This window comes from Neofelis nebulosa, chromosome 13 (genome assembly GCF_028018385.1).
Source record: "Neofelis nebulosa isolate mNeoNeb1 chromosome 13, mNeoNeb1.pri, whole genome shotgun sequence".
Classification (NCBI taxonomy): Eukaryota; Metazoa; Chordata; class Mammalia; order Carnivora; family Felidae; genus Neofelis; species Neofelis nebulosa.
In genome coordinates, this window is record NC_080794.1 from 91155911 (window position 1) to 91171636 (window position 15726).

The following is a 15726-nucleotide window of genomic DNA, read 5'->3' on the forward strand; positions in this document are numbered from 1 at the left end:
AAATAAAATGTACAGCAGGGCAAAGGACCTACTGGCCAAAACAATTCGGAAAATTGGATGTAAAGTTGGAGGCGTCCACTTTCCCCTGTCAGGATGCACCGCAGCACACGATGTAGGTGGAGCGATGCTGGCATAAGGGTGGGCACATACAGCAACGGAGCAGAACAGATTCCAGAAACAGAGCCACCCACATACGCGCAACTCAGTGTGAACAAAAAACCAGAGTCACGCAGGGAGGGAAATACGTTTACAACAAATGGCACTGGAGCCATTAGACAGCCATACACAGAAAAATACGGTCCTTGCCCCCATCACACGCCATCTCCAAACTCACCTCTCAGCACGGAAACCATAAAACATAAAGCTTCTCGGAAAAAAACCACAGGAGAAACTTCTCGTGATCTTGGACTAACCAACAATTTCCGAGAAAAGATGTAAAAAGCAGAAACCATTTAAAAACTGATAAAGTGTACCTCATCAAACAAAAAACTTTTGCTCTTTGAAAGACGCTCCTAAGAAAACAAACACTGGGGCGCCTGGGTGGCTCAGTCGGTTGAGTGAAAGGCTCTTGATTTTAGCTCAGGTTGTGATCCCAGGGTCGTGGGTTTGAGCCCCGAGTTGGGCTCTGCTTGGGATTCTCTCTTTCCCTCCCTCTCTGCCCCTCTCCCCCCCCATGGGTGTTCTCTCTCTCTCTCTCTCTCTCTCTCTCAAAATAAACAAATAAACACTTATTCTAAAAAGGAAAACAAACAATTAAAAGAAACCTAGGTAAATATTTTTGAGACATACATTAATAAAGGACTTGTGTCCAAAATACTTAAACAACGCTTACAGCTCAATATTAAGAAGACAAACAGTTGGGGTTTTTTCAAGGGCAAAAAACCCCGAACAGATAATTCACGAAAGAAATACACTGGTGGCAAATAAGCACATGAAAGACGCAGACGTGAATCATGAGGAAAGAAACCGAAGCCACAACAAGGTACCGACCAGTCTGCGTCGGAACAACCGGAACAAGGACGACTAACCGTAGCCAATCTGTGAGGCTGCACGGCAGCCAGAAGCCTCACGTCCTGCCGGCGGGAACGCGGCCACCGCGGCACAGACTCGGAATGAAGCTCGGGAAGGAGAGGAGCCAGGGAACGGGGCAGCGGTGACACTCGACGGTTAAGGGACGCGAATTCCAGAAGCAATTCTGGGACTGATCCACAGGCTCAGAGCCAGACCAACTCCAAGCAAGATAAACACGACAAAGTTCACAACTGCACACATCGCAGGGACCTGGAGAAGGTCCCTAAGCGTCGACAGAGGAGACAGCACTTGTCCAAACACGTCCACGGGAGAAACAAAGCCAACGTGCCCGTTGGCGTCACCGCCAAGCCGTCCTGACACTGACGATCTTCCGAGGGTCCTCGTCCCCACTGGCCGTGTCCCCTCTACTCCCGCAATGGGCACCCACCTGTATACACCCTGGCCTCCCGTGTCTCCCTGCCAAGTGCCTGCGTGTGTTCAAGGGCCACCCCCATGTCTATCTACCAGACTCCTCTCCCATCCTCAAAGCCTTCTAGGCCACACCCACCCTGTGGAGCGTCCTCACGAGCTCCCCTTGAGGACCCACTGGCCCTGTACTGTCTGCTCTGGCGGCCGAGCCCTTCGCCTCCTGCGCTCTGGGCCTGCCGCACCAGCTTAGGCTCAACAGCGCCTGCCACTCTTGGTGCAGGCGCATCTCTCCTCCGGACTACAGGCTCCTTGAGAACAAGAGTCATGTCGCGGCAGGTGTTTTCAAATCCGTAGCAGGTCACGCGTGTGAACCCACAGCACTGGCTACTACTAGGAAGAACGGTTCAAGTATGCCCCCTTCCGGCCAGCGCCCTTCCTCTTGAAAAGGTGGGCACCTTTAGCTCCGGAGTGGAGTCAGGGGCCACGCCCTGCAGCCCTCAGGACCCCAGAGCAGGGAACGTGGCCATCCAGGCGAGCCCCGCATGCGTGTGCCCGGGAAGCCAAGTGGCCCGGCGCTTGGGAGCCCCAGCTTCGGGCACCCGTGCGTTGCCTCCTAGTCGCTCCTGGCTGGTGGGGGCTACTGGTCCCCGGCAAGATCCAAGCTCACTCCGCACACACGCCGAGCCCCAGCGCCAGGGGGACCGCAGTGTGAACAGCGGGGAGGAGACTGACAGGCTGTCGGCCTCTGGGGTGGCTTAAACTGCGGCGTCTCGGGGGAAGAGACCTGTGGCCGTCGCTTGGGATTGGGTCAGCCTTCCACGTCACCGGGAAAATCGGGTCCGGGAGACTCCGGGGATTCCACCAATCCCGCTGCTGCACGTCCGTCCCACGGGGCCGCACAGAGCCCCCTCTGCCTCCGGGCTTCGCTTCACGGGTGGGTGGATCGATTCCACTCTGCAGCACGCATAGATCATTCAGCTGTTTGCAGACTACGGTGCGCTATTTACACATGTCCATCAAACAAAAAATAAAGCTCTAAAGCAGGCAGATGATGGCTGCGGGAAATCAATTTCAACATTAGTCAAAGAAATCCATCTAATAGTGAATGTTATGATGAACTTACAGGGAGAGCTTCCTTATTATTCAGTGGGTTCACAGTAGCAAGAAATAACAGTCCTCTGCTTTTAGAGCTACTAACTCACAGCGAGAAAATGTAGACATGTTTTATTTATTCGTGCTTCCATGGTTTAGTTGCTAACCAGCCCTTGCTGCCTAAACTGGGCATCAGTCAAAATTCGGGCTTCAGCGGAAGCTGTGTGTATCAATTGCCCCCCAGTACAAAAGCATGTGGCCCCAGATGGAGACCACTTCAAGGAAAGCTTCGACTGCGGTAAGGCCAGGCAGGACAGGTAGCTGACAGCTGCCCATGAGAGCCACACCCCGAGGCTGACCACTGACTGGCGGTCCACGGCTGGTACCTTTGCTTCTGGGAGCAAAGAGCAGGAGGGAAGTTTGCTCCAGTGGGTGCGAAATCTGCAGTCAACGCTACGGTGCACAGGAGTGCTCGCCCGCTCCCTCTGCGGCATCAGGGAGCCACGGCCACGATCACTCGTCCCACAGGGGGCCTCCCCTCTGTCTGCCTCGAGGGGCTCAAACTTGACAGCAAAGGGGTGAAAAACTATGGGGGACGCAACGGAGCTTTTGTACTGCAGTATGGATTAAAGCAGAGGAAATTGTAAATATTTACCGATGGATTCATGTAAAAATAGCAGTCATAAACCCATTATATGTTAACATAAATAGCATTTTAATGAAAAAAACTAGACTTTCCAAATTGAAAAAAATAGTGAGATCAATGTTTTAATATATATGTGTGTGTGTCCACTATCTGGCTAATAGAAGACAGAGTCTCATATCTGCTGTGCATTCAATCTTACACCGTATCTTGTTTATAATTTTTAAGAAAATGGGGCCAGAGGACGCTGGGTGGCTCAGTGGGTTGAGCGTCCGACTTCAGCTCAGGTCACGATCTCGCAGTTGGTGGTTTCAAGCCCCACATTGGGTTCTACTGTTAGCACAGAGCCTGCTTTGGATCCTCTGTCCCCTTCGCCCTCTGCCCCTCCTCTGATCGTTCTCTCTCTCTCTCTCTCTCTCTCTCTCAAATAAATAAATAAAAACTTTAAAAATTTTTTAAAGAAAGAAAAGAAAATGCAACCTCACTACCAATATGTGGACAGAAAAGCGGGGTTTGTCAAGGTCAAGTTGCAGCATCTGAGCCCAAACCGGCGACCTTCATCCTCTGTGCATTAAGGCCCACCGAACCGTCGGGCACATCGATGGATCTTTTGCTTGTGTGTGTGAATTTACAACAACCTGCCCAGGCCATTTGGAAACACTGGTTCAACAAGTCATGTGGACACATTTCATAGCCCGATACCAAAAGGTCACATTTGTTCAAATCACGGCTAATCCCACTGGAAAAGTTGTTAAATATTGGGAAGCTGTCAGGGTCACAGTAACAGACAACAGTTATCCGAAATCCTAGTTTTGCCCAAACTTCGTTAGCAACAAATACCGTCCATTTTCCCCAAAGTGGCAAGTTCACTGTGCTCTTTGGTGGAAATGCCTGTCAGATATTAGAGCCTGGAAAGCTATCGTTTGTCAGTATAAAAGGCGATTCATTAAAATAAAATAAATTTTAAAAAGCAGGGCATTGGAGTTGCATCTCAAACCACTGCACGGGCTGGTCCTTGGGCCCTGGTGCCTCGTGTCCCCCAGACGCCCCCTCGCTGTTCCTGTTTGCCGCACCGAAGAGGAGCCGGCTCTGGGTCCGTCCTGTGACGTTGAGGAGCACCACATCCCCAGCACCGTGGGCCGCTGCCTGATTCCCGCTGAGACACCGTACTTCTGTCCAACCTCAACACCATGACCACGGCACAGGGAGTCTTAGGGTGATTATGAGTACGGCTTTTACCTTCCAGATCCACCCGGAAGGATCTCGGGGACCCCCGGGGTCTGTGACTACCCCCTCGAGCCGTGCTGGCCACCCCTTTCTCCTCCAGGTGCTGCCCCGGAGCTGGCCGGTCGAGGAAGGCGAGTGTCCGAGGTGGGGGACTCGGGACAGACTGGCTGCTCCAGGGAAACAAACCCCCAGCTTCAGAACCGCCGTCAGGGTGCCCGGCCCCACCAAGCTCTGCAAACACGCCATGGGGACACGTGGTGGCTGCAGTGAGCCAGGGGCCGCCACCCACAGCCGTGTCTGGAGGGATCGATGTTGGCTCCTCAGGGGCGCCCAGCCTGCCTCCAGCCTGGAGGTCCGGGCTTCTCTTCTAGACAACGCTGGAAACCCACACAACCCATCCTGCTGGATTCCCTGTCTCCTGTCTCCCTGGCACAGACTTTTTTATCTTGCTCCAAAACACAGCCTTCAGGCCGACTGCACAGCACATCTTCCACTGCTGCCCAGGCGTCGCTGGGCTCCCCCCGCGGAATTTTCCCGACGGTCTAGCGTCACACCGACGCCCACGCAGCATCTGAAAGCTCTCCGGGCTCCCAACTTCTCCTCGAGGCGCTCTTGCCCAGCACCCCACAGACAGATAAGAAAGCAGAAACGCGTGTGCCCTTGCCCCAGGTCGGCACTCGGGACTCAGGGACCGGGAACCAAACACAAATATTCAGAAAGAGAATAGCTCGCAAGTCGCAACTGCCTGAGGGGAGAAAGGCATCCAACGGCTACAAAGCACTGCACCCAAATCCGTTCAGGCTGACATTGGAGATTCGAAAACGGTAAAGGTCGTGTAAGTCACTCTAAGGAAACATTTCTTCTGTTTAAATGTATGAGCACTACAAGCCCGTTCTCCCCGCAGGGTGAGGGGCTGGGACTGTGTGACCCCACCCAGCGGGAACACGGGGTCTTGGGTGACCTCAGTGCCTCCATCTTTGTCCCTCCAGTCTCCTGCCGCTTGCTGTCTTTCCCACACTCAACCCCTTCCAAAATCTTGTGAATCCAAAGCCCCGGTGAAAGAGCAGCCCCGTGCTGAGCTCAGATAAAAAGTGGGGGAAGTGGTAGGAGCGTGATCTCTGACTGCTTCCGAGGTCACCCCGATGGAGACTTCTCTTCCTGCCCCCCCTCCTCTCAGCAGCCCCAGGGGTGCTCTGCAAGGACTCAGCCTCCTGCAGTAAGTGGTCACAGAGCCACTTTCCTGAGCAGATGGCGTTTGAGTGACAGGAAAGGCTGATTGAGCCATGGAGACGCCCCTCTCCTCTCCATTTGCACAAGGTGAGCGACAGAGGCCAGCTGACAAGTGTGTGCGCCCAGCAGGAGCCTCGTGGCTGGGACAGCGGGGGGCCTCCGATGGGCCGGACGCCAGCACCGCCCCGGACAGCCACTTCCACCTGCCTGCCCTCCCCCACAGCCCCAGCCCACGAAGAGTCCACGGCCACAGGGGTGACCAGGTGGGGCGGGCCCAGGACCAGAGCAGGTGAGAAACTCAGCCAGGTAACGCTGTCCCTGGACTTGTGCAAACACCAGCGTGGCTGCAGGGCCGCTCCTCCGACCAACTCAGCAGGGATGAGCGTCAGTATCGTCACCATCAGCAAACCCACCATTGCTACCAGAGGTGTGTCTGGGAAGACTAGTCCCCCAGGCCACCCGTGTAGGCCTCCGCTTTCCCACACTGGGCGTCCCCCCTAAAGAGGGAGGAGCCCATGAGGCAGCTGGTGTGGCGAAGGGAGCACCCTTCCGCCACACGGATGGAGTAGGATCCGGTTCTGCTACCTGCTAGTTACGGGTCCCCCTGAACCTCCATCACCTCTTCCATAAAAAAGAGGCGGTGGCTACCTCATCATGGACATTTATGAAGGGCTCACAGGAAGCACTATGTATCTGTCCCTAAGAGGGACGGAAGTGATCATCTGTGCCTAAGAGGGATGGAGGTGATCCCGGCCTGGCCACGGGGCGGCTGAGTGCCAGTCTCCAGCCTGAGTCTGCTCCTGCATCCGTCCTGACACCACAGCAGAGGACTTAATCCACTTCTACAGACAGAGGGAGCCTGGGTCTGCTGCTTGGGGGTCAAATCAGGCTGGGCTTGTTCTGAAAAGGCTTGTTCTCATCCCACAAGGGTGGCACAAGCCAGGGCCAAAGCAACAGGTGTTTTCTCCGTAGCTAAACAAGGGGTAGGTGAACAAGGTAAACAAGGGGAAGCCAGAGGTCCCCGCCTTGGAAGTTATTTCTACTTTGTAAGCACAGAAATAAGCAAGAGGGAAAAGTCCGCAGCTAAGGAATTACATAAGCCAGCTGAGATTACGAACCAGGAAGCAGAGCTGCCCACATTACTCTGCTAGATGCAGATCAGATGCCCGACAAAGCTCGGTGGCAGACACAGATCGCCCACGTCCACCCCGAAATCTACGGATGCTTCTGCTGCCTTATGAATTTTGATGCAAAATCACCTTCAAGTAAACAGATCTGTAGATGCAAACCGGACGTCTGGCTGTCCCATTACAAGTCTCCAGATGGATGAGGAAAACAATGAATTTGTCATCTCCCACCCAAGGCCAGGTCCCACTCGACCAATTCTGAGAACAGTGGGCAAGTCACAAGAATTAATGCATGAGAACTGCCTTGCCTCGAGCTCTGGGGTCTACTCTCTGCACCCGAGCCCCTACCCCGCTGTCATATACGGTGACCAAGCCTGGTCCTTAGATCTGTGATGGGACATCCTCAGCAGATGGACCCGGCAGAGGACTGGCTTTCGACCAGGAAGCCTTATTCTTTGCTTGTGTTTGTGCCGATCACACCATGTCTTCTCTGCTTCCGGATCCTCTGAGAAGCAGACCCCCAAGACAGAGCTCCCTAAGCAAGGAATGTCTTAGGAAAAACGCCATGAAGGTGGGGAGGTAGAGTAAACTGTCAGACTGTGTGGGATCTGACCCTCAAAAAGGAGGGGGGGGAAGAAGGAAGACCACTGCAGAGCTAGGGAAGTGTGGACAAAGTCACCATGAGAGGCATCCACATCTCCAGAATACTCCACCTGCCTCAGTATCGTGGGAAATGAGACCTCCAGCAGAGATATGATGTAAAAATAAATAAATAAGTAAATTAAAATATAATTATAAATGAATGTTCAAATAACACAAAAGAAGGCAAAAAATGGAAACAGACAAAATAAAAGCAGTGAAAAGAAACAGAGCACAAAATAATAAAGTAGTAGAGCTAAATCCAACCATACTAATAATTACATTAAACACAAATGGTCAAAAAATACAAATTAAAAGGCAGAGATTGTCAGAGTGGATTTAAAAAAAGATCTGAGTACATACTGTCTGAAAGGCCACTTTAAGTATAATGATACATATGAATTAAAATAAAGGATGGACTATATATGTATATGTATCTACGTATATGACTGAAGCTAATCAAACAAAGGCTGGAGTGGCTACATTTGTATCAGGCAAAAAATAATTCAGAACAAAAAAAATTACCAGGTGAACAGGAAATCCCACGTGATCATAAAAGATTCGACTCACCAAGAACACATAACACCATAAATGTATATGTGCCTAATAACAGAGCCATAAAAGATATGAGGGAAAACTGATTGAACTGAAAAGAGAAATAGATGATTCCAGCTGGAGATTTCAACATTTATCTCTCAGCAACCAATAAAAAAACAAGTATAGAGAAAATCAGCAAAGATATAGAAAGCCTAAGCTCATTAAACAACTGGACTGGAATGACATTTACAGAGCACGTCATGCCAAAGCAGCAGGAGACACATTCTGTTAAAGTGCACACGGGACATTTGCCAAGGCAACCAGATCCATATCCTGGGTCATAAAATAAGCTGGTATATATTTTAAAATAATAGAAATCATAAAATGAATGTTCCTTGAAAGAAATGGAATTAAGCTAGAAATTAGTATTTTGAAAAGCTCCATATAATTGGAAGTTACACAAAATAATTCTAAGTAGCCCATGGGTCAAAGAGGAAGTCTCAGAGAAACATTAGAAAACATTATAATTAGAGGCCCCTGGGCGGCTCAGTCAGTTAAGTGTCTGACTCTTGATTTCAGCTCAGGTCATGATCTCACAGTTCATGGGATCAGGCTCCGTGCTCTGCATAAGATTCTCTCTCCTTCTGCCCCTCTCCCTCACTCCTCTCGCTCCCTGCCCCTTTCCCCAACTCATGCTCTCTCTCTCTCTCTAAAAATTAAAATAAAATAAAATTTTTAAAAAGATAAAAGAAAGCATTATAGTTAAATGAAAATTAAAATATATTAAAATTTATGGGATGGAGCTGAAGCAAAGCTTAAAGGAGACCTGTGCCACTAGATGCATATATTAGAAAAGAAGAAAGCATTCAAGTCAATTATCTGAGTTTCCACCTTTAGAAACCAGAGAAATAAAGAACAAAATAAACACAAAACAAGCAGACGTAAGGAAAAAATACAGATAAGAGCAGAAATCAGTTATCTTGAAAACGGAAAAACAATACTAAAAATCAGTGAAACCAAAAGCTGCTTGTGTGGAAAGAGTTCAGTAAAATCAATCAACTTCTAGCCAGTCTGACCAAGAGAAAAAAGAACCCAGATACAATTTACCATTATTAAGAATGATGAGGGAATATTGCTGTGGACCAAACAGGCATTAAATTATAGAATCATAAGGTAACACTTAACACAACTTCATGCACACAAATTCAACAACTTACAAGACATGGACCAATTCCTTCAAAAACACAAATTACCAAATCTGACTCAAGGAGAAATAGATCATCTGAATTATCCTATTAAAGGAATTTGCTTATAAGAAAGAGAGAAAGAAATGGGGAAGGGGGTCCAAAAAGTAAACTCCAAGACCATATGACTTCAGTGATGAATTCTACCAAACACTTAAGGAAGAAGTAATACTACAATCCACAATCTTTCTAGAAAACAGAAACATAGTTAGCCCTTCCCAACCTATTTTGCGAGGCCAGCATTACCTTGATATCAGAACCAAACAAAACAGTACAAGAAAACTACATACCAATATTACTCACAAACACAAATACAAAATGTTCAACATAATATTGGCAAACTGGATCCAGTAATATATTAAAAGAATATACATCATGGGGCGCCTGGGTGGCTCAGCTTGTAGAGCATCTGATTTCATCTCAGGTCATGATCTCATGGTTTGTGGGTTTGAGCCCTGTGTCGGGCTCTGTGCTGACAGCTCAGAGCCTGGAGCCTGCTTTGGATTCTGTGTCTCCCTCTCTCTCTCTGCCCCTCCACCCGCCTCTCTTTCTCTCAATAAATAAACATTTAAAAAAAAAAGAATAAACATCACAATCAACTGGAGATTGTAGTGGGAATGGAAAGTTGATGCAACACTAAATTAATTCCTGGAATCCACCAACATTAACAGACTAAAAAATAAAAATCACATAATCCCATAGATTAAAACAGAAAAATATTTTTGACAAAATTCAACACCCTTTCATTCTCAGAAAGGACAGAAAAGACCTTACTTATCTTAATAAAACACATTGATCCAAAAAAAATCTATGAATAGCATGTTATTGAATGATGAAAGACTAAATGCTATTGCCATAACATTGGTAAAGAGCAAGGATATCTTCCCTTTCTTTTGCCATCTCTATTCAACATTGTGCTAGTCATAGCCAATGCAATAAGACAAGTAAATGAAATAAAAAGACATACAGATGAGAGAGGAAGAAACAAAAGTGTCCCTATACTTAAATGATATGATTTAAGAAATCCCAAAGAATCTACCAAAAAGAAAAGGCCCTAGAACCAATACATGAATTACAAATGTCCTCACAAAACATATGGTTAACATACAAAAATCAAATGTTTTTCTATATATTAGCAATGAAGGATTAGAAAAGAAAATTTTAAAAATAATTCCATTTACTTTAGCTCCAAAAATTTAAATATGTAGCCATAAATCTAAAAAATAAGTGAAAGACCTATAGACTGAAAACTACCAAATGTTGGAAAGAATCAAAGAAGGGATGAATAAATGCAAAGACAAACCATGTTCATGGATTACAACATTCAATTTAGTTAGTGTCAGTTTTCCCCGATATGATCTATGCATTTGACACAATCCCAGATAAATTCACAGCAGGATTTTTTTATAGGCATGCAGATGCTTATTCTAAAATTTATATGGAAAGACAAAGGAACCATAATAATTTTTTTTATTTTGAAGACAGCATATGCAAGTGGGGGAGAGGGGCAGAGGGAGGGAGAGAGAGAGAGGGAGAGAGGGAGAGAGAGAGAAAGAGAGAGAGAAAGAGATCTTAAGCAGGGTCCATGCACAGGCTCCATGGAGCCTGAAGTGGGACTCAATCCCATGACCCTGGGATCATGACCTGAGTCAAAATCAAGAGTCAGATGCTCAACTGACTGAGCCATCCAGGTGCCCTGACAAATATTTTTTTTAAAGAACAAAGTTGGAAGACTCATGTTGCCAGATTTTGACTTACTCTGAAGCTACAGCGATAAAGATAGTGTCATGTTGGTGACAGAATAGACACATCTATCCATGGGACACAATCGAGAGTCCAGAAAAGACCCACACAAATATGCCAATTGATCTTTGACGAAAGTACAAAGGCAATTCAATGGGGGAAGGGTTATCTTTTCAACAAATATTTCTGGAGCAATTGGACATCCATCTGCAAAAAAAAAAAAATTGAGCTCAACCTGTACTTTATACATTATGCAACAATTAACTCAAAATAGAGCATAGGCTCAAATGTAACATGAAAAATTAAAATACTCCTAAAAGAAAACACAGGAGAGAATATAATTCTTTGGATCAGGCAAAGAGTTCTTGAACGGAACACCAAAAGCACGATCCATAAGAAACAGTTGGTAAACTGGACTTCATCAAAATTAAGAGCATCTACTCTTTGAAAGACACTGTTAAGGGGGCCTGGGTGGCTCGGTCGGGTGAACGTCTGACTTTGTCTCAGGTCATGATATGGTTCATGAGTTCGAGCCCTGCATTGGGCTCTGTGCTGACAATTCAGAGCCTGGAGCCTGCTTCAGATTCTGGGTCTCCCTCTCTCTCTGCCCCTCCCCCATCTCTCTCTCTCTCTCTCTCTCTCTCTCTCTCTCTCTCTCTCTCTCTCAAAAATAAATAAACATTAAAAAAGATACTGTTAAGGAGCTCCTGGGTGGCTCAGTTGGTTGGGCGTCCCACTTTGGCTCAGATCATGATCTCGCAGTTTGTGGGTTTGAGCCCTGAGTTGGGCTCTGTGCTGACAGCTCAGAGCCTGGAACCTGCTTCTGATTCTGTGTCTCCCCCCTCTCTCTGCCCCTCCCCAGCTTGCACCCTGGTTCGCTCTCTCTCTGTTAAAAATAAATAAACATTAAAAAAAAATTTTTTTAAAGATACTGTTAAGACGAGTTGCAGACTGGGAGGAAAGATTTCAAATCATAGAGCTGATCGAGGACTTGTGTCAAGCATGCGTAAATGTCTAAGTCAACCACAAGAAAGCTACAAATCCAGGTTTTTAAATGCCAAAAGATTTGAACAGATACTTTGCCGAAGAAGATATAAATGACAAGCAGATGGGCAGTGATGGTTTTTCTTGCTCTCTGACTGGACACTGCCATCTGGAGGCCTCACGGGCAGCCATGCGGTCTGTGGGTGCCCACACCAGTGCCCCGCCACCCCAGCATCCATCTCAGCACGTCGGTGCTGGTCACAAAGCCCCCGGCAGCTCTCATTAAGGGGAAGATCTACGGCCGGTCACGCGAGCCAAGCAGACTCACTTAAATGACTGAAATGGCATTTTCTTCCTTGGCCTTTTCTCAGACAACCCGGATTTATGAGCTTTGGTAAAGTGTGTCTGTGGGAAGGCCAGGTTTGTAAAACACGGTTCCCTCGTTGAAGGACACTGGCTGTCCGAACTCCTAACTCTCCCGACTTCACGCGAGGGCTTTTTTGCCTGCACTCACAGCTGAGGTAAGAGGCACCGCCAGGGGAGCCCATACCCCACACTCCCGTCCAGATGCAGCACCCCCCCACTCCCCCAGGATGCCCAGGCCCCCAGCCCACTGTGGCCCCATGGCCTGCAGACAATTTGCAGTGGACAGGAGACCTAAATCGTACATGTGCCCAACAGGGCTCAGAAAATGTCTACATTAGCAAGACAGAACCTGAGAACAGAAACACCCCCGCCCCACCCCAAGGGGGTTGGAACTGCATTTCCCAGAAGCCCGCTCCCTGTGTGGCTCCAGATCAGATCTGGCCACGGGACAAATGTGTGCAAGTCATGGAAGGCTGAAGTGACACAGGTGACTTCTGAAGCCGTGTCACAAAAGATATGTCGTTCTGTCTTGCTTACTGGAATGCTCACGCTTAGCTTGGAGCCACCTCAGGCCGCCGTGCTGAGCAGAAGCCAGGCCAGAGTGGCCCCGGTTCCTAGTCCTCCCAGGCCAGGCTCCGAGAGTGGGTGACCACACCTCTGGGTGATTCCAGCGCCCCGCTGTCAGACCACCCCTAGCCTCCCAGTCTTCCCAGCTGAGGTCTCGGACATCGTGGGGCAGAGACCAGCCAACCCCTGTGCTCGCTGTCCAACCCCTGACCTTCTGCGTCACTGAGCGTAACAAGATGACCGCCAGGCTCCGGGGCACTTTGGACCACCACCGCAGTGCCTGAGATGCTGCCTGTGACAGCTCCTTTTACTTCTCCACTCTACACAAGAGATCCAAAACCCTGGGCAAGACTGAGAAGTCTGGAAAAGTGATCCTGAAAAAAAAAAAAAAAAAACATGCTTTGTCTTCTTGTGCTAATGAGGAAATACTTTCTCAGTCTAAGCCCAGTGGTCCATGGCTTTCCTCTTCCCAATTCCAAGGGAAACGCGATGGCATCTTCCAGGCTCAGGTACTTACTCTCCCTTGCCCACCCTGCTAGACGGGCAGGGGAGTGGCCCGTCTCAGGTGAAGGCTATTCTGGGCGAGGATTAGTCACAGGTGGCTGGGCAACCACAAAGACCCTTCTGTAGGCTTCCTCGACCCCCTGCCTGTTTCCATCTTTCTGTTCTGCGGGAGCCTCGGCCGGTTCTCTAACAACAAGCCCAGGCCTGCTCCTGAACATTGCACCTTAATTCAATGCGTGAAGGAGGAGGGTGCCAGCAGCGTTTAACCGAGCTTCAGCTGGCGTTCAATTTAGAGGATGTTTGTCGCAATAAACACAAGATACGTTTCTTCAGGGGTGTTTGACAGACGATCTCTGGAGGCCATCTTCCCACATCATTTTTCCAGCAAAAACATGGTATTTATGTCTTTATTCTGGAAGGAAATTTACTTCCTTAATAATGGGAATCTTGATATTGGCGGGTTTTGTTGCGCACTGTGGTTAATGTTCGCTTTTGAAGCCCCATTCCGTTGTGAGAGAGGTTTAATTGACAACTTGAGATTCACCACAGCGAGGCGACAGAACATCTGGGGAACTTGAGAAGCGTGTGTTTTTATAGCCTTAAGGCTACCAGCAATTTGATAAGCATAAGATATGGATAATTTAAATGTTTAAGCATTTAATTACTAGCAAATGGGAGATGTTTTGTTTTATGTTGTGTGGCTTATGATTTCATAAGTTTTCATTTAAGCATCTGGGAGCGGGAGCCAACTTTCTGTCTGAGCCTCTCTGCTCCGAGCCACTGTTGGCCAAGATCGGTGCGCGACGCGGCCCCGGGAGACCTGGCCAGGCCTACAGAGTCCTACCCACCACCACCGGCGTCTCACCCCAGATGTGACTCCTTTGGCTGCGTCTGAGCGCCCAAGGCCACGACCCGATGGACAGTCTCCAGGGCCCCAGGGAGACCCAAGGACGAACGTTTCCTCAGCCCGTCAGGACATGAAAATCTAACGGAACATGGTTTTCTGCGCACTTTATACACGTGTGCGCGGACACACAGCCTAACAAAGTTGCACGTGCATTTGCACCGTGCAGACTGTGTGTAGGGCCCGGGCTGTTCCTTTCCCGCTTTTCTGTTTGCTCTTGTCTGTGACTGCTTCTTCCTCCGCCCGCCTCACTCTGCTCTCCACCTGCTTCCAGGAACTGAGTTATAAGAGTGTATACGAACACATTAGTATTTTTCTCTCCACTCATACAGACATAAATGTACAGCCATTCAGGCAAAGATACATTTACAGGGGCTTCTGCTTTGTTTTTTCTACAGAATCAAGAAAATGACGCATACGTTGCCCTCTTGGTATCCGTTGGCTCCCCCTCTGCATCCGCGGCGTCCTCGGCCCTGGACACGCAAGGTGCTCCCGGGGCTTTGCCTCCATGAACGAGGCTCCAATCTGTGTTCTGGAACACGAGCGCTGCTGGACTCGTGGGTTTTCCTTGCATGAGGCAGACTCCCGGTGAAATTATCGGTTCACCCTGGACACGTGGCCCAGGCCCGAATGCAACTCAATCAACACGAATTCTCCGTGCCGGGAGGAGTGACAGTCAACCGTACTGACAGGTAACTGTCCCCTCCGTTATACAGAACCTGAGTATCTGTGTGAGCACCAGCCGAGCTGCCAGACAGCTTCCCCTTCCGGCTCCTGCCACGTGTCATTCCCTCCGCAGGGGGAGCCAGCCGTGCGGGTTCAACACCAGACTGGCTCTCCCAGCCTTGAGGGACAAACAGCCCCCGCTGGGAAGGTTCCATCTGGCCGTCGTGAACCTGACCTCACCCACGATTACCACCTGATGGCTTCCAGAGTGGTGCCTGCAGCTGGGCTGGCTGCCTTCCCCCAGGGGGACCCCGCACTGCACCACCTACTTGCATGACAGACACTCTGGGCCAGACCCTGGCCTTTAGGGGGGTCAGACACAGACACATCTGTCATGGACTTGGAGCTGGGAGGGGACAATGATGACCCCTGAAGGGAGGAGGAGGAACAGGCCGCCCAGGCTGGAGGCAGGCATCCCGAGAGGGGACAAAGGAAGGGACAGACCATTCCTACAAAGTCTCCAGCTGGGAAAAACCAGCACATGGGGGGACTGAACCGAGGCAGCCCGGGGTAGCTGGGGCTCAGAAAGGAGAGACCAGCACCGAGAAGGGCCAGGCCAGACCCCAGCAGGACATGGGTATTCATCCAGAAGTGACAGGTTCCCCAGGGATGCCGGCATATTCCCAGCATGGCCAGTTGCCATCATGGAGCGCGCTGGCAGCGGGGGAAGGCCACGGTTCCTCCCAGTGCAGCTGGCCGCCCAGGCCGGTGACCACAGCGCCTCCTCGGTCCCACCTCCCTGCAGACTCATTC